The 1194-nt window shown below is 40.2% G+C and overlaps 1 protein-coding gene across 2 annotated transcripts in view; it reads right to left on the bottom strand.

Moving 5' to 3' along the window:
- The window catches only part of rad21b (RAD21 cohesin complex component b), an 8018-nt gene extending 7557 nt beyond the window's left edge, over positions 1–461 (bottom strand). The window contains exon 1 of one of the 2 annotated variants that reach the window (XM_079484990.1): positions 329–461. The gene's annotated coding sequence lies outside the window, so the exon portion shown is untranslated. Of the gene's footprint in view, positions 1–31 lie in introns of both variants that reach the window. The other variant, XM_079484991.1, reaches the window with a different exon arrangement.
- Between the last annotated feature and the right edge of the window lie 733 nt (positions 462–1194).

Here is a 1194-nt window from a genome sequence, read left to right as displayed (position 1 = left end):
TTTAAAAGCTTTAGCTAACAGAACAGCTAACCTGCTAACGGTCTGCTGTCGCGAGATCAACATCTGTCTGGACGTTTGCACTGCGGCGCGCCATGTGCGGGTTTTGCTCATGCTGTACTCGCGGCAAATTGACACATTCTTCATATTCCGTTTCAGTCGGCAGAGATGTTTAAAGATATTCAGAGATGCCAGTTATACAACGCCTGTCATTTACCGCTGCTGTATAGTGTGAAAGCTTCTAGCTGGTTTCGAACCTAAACACTATCAGTTACGCTTGTAATGCAGGCAGTGAAATCCATTATGTTTTAGGCTAGTTATAAGTACTTACAAAAATGGGTCCTATCGTAGCTTTCCGTGTTAAGCAACCGCATCTCAACCTCCTCCCACAGTTTCACTAAAACAAACAAAATGGCGACGCCCCCTCCCGCCGTGAGGTTCCTTTAAAAATGAGCCGAATGTTTAGGGAGACAGATGATGTCACACCGGCTAATATAGGCTACTGAATAGTGTATAACAGAACAGAACACAGGTCACACAGAACATACCATCTTGGAGTTAAATATGAATGTTTTAACTATTTATGATATTATATTTGTAGGATTGTTAACAACTGGCTCAAACATTCTTAGGTCATGTAGGCCAGGGGTTTTAAAACTGTGGGTCGGGACCCACTTGTGGGTCGCACAGTGGCATGAGGTGGGTCGTGGAAAGTCACCTGGCTGTTGAATGACACCCAAAACAACAGTTTAGTCCAGTTAATGACTGGCAATGACAATAGCTTTGATATTTTACCATTAGATAGTTTGATATTGCAGCTTAAATTTGATAGATTCTATTTAGGAAAATAAAAACGAGTCTACTCTGTGTATTTTCTCCCCATATTTACATTTAAAAATATTTTGGTGGGTCTCAATATATATTATACCCCTCTAGGTGTCAATGAAAAAGTTTGGGAATCGCAGCTATACGACACTGAGCTGGCTCAATGATAACTGTAAAGGGAAAAACCAAACATATACACACAAGACACAAAAACATATGATATTGCATCTACTGAAAATGAAATGTCTGAAATATTTTCACTAAATATGTTTAATATTAAAAAAATACCAGTTTACAGCCACCTGATGGTGCTGACACTCCATCCCACAAACCCCCCTGCAGTTTGACTCTAGCCTTACATAGAGACCATAG

Source organism: Barbatula barbatula (assembly GCF_947034865.1).
Source record: "Barbatula barbatula genome assembly, chromosome: 21".
In the NCBI taxonomy this organism is placed as follows: Eukaryota; Metazoa; Chordata; class Actinopteri; order Cypriniformes; family Nemacheilidae; genus Barbatula; species Barbatula barbatula.
The sequence above is the reverse complement of the archived record's forward strand: the minus strand, read 5'-3'. Positions and strand labels throughout refer to the sequence as shown.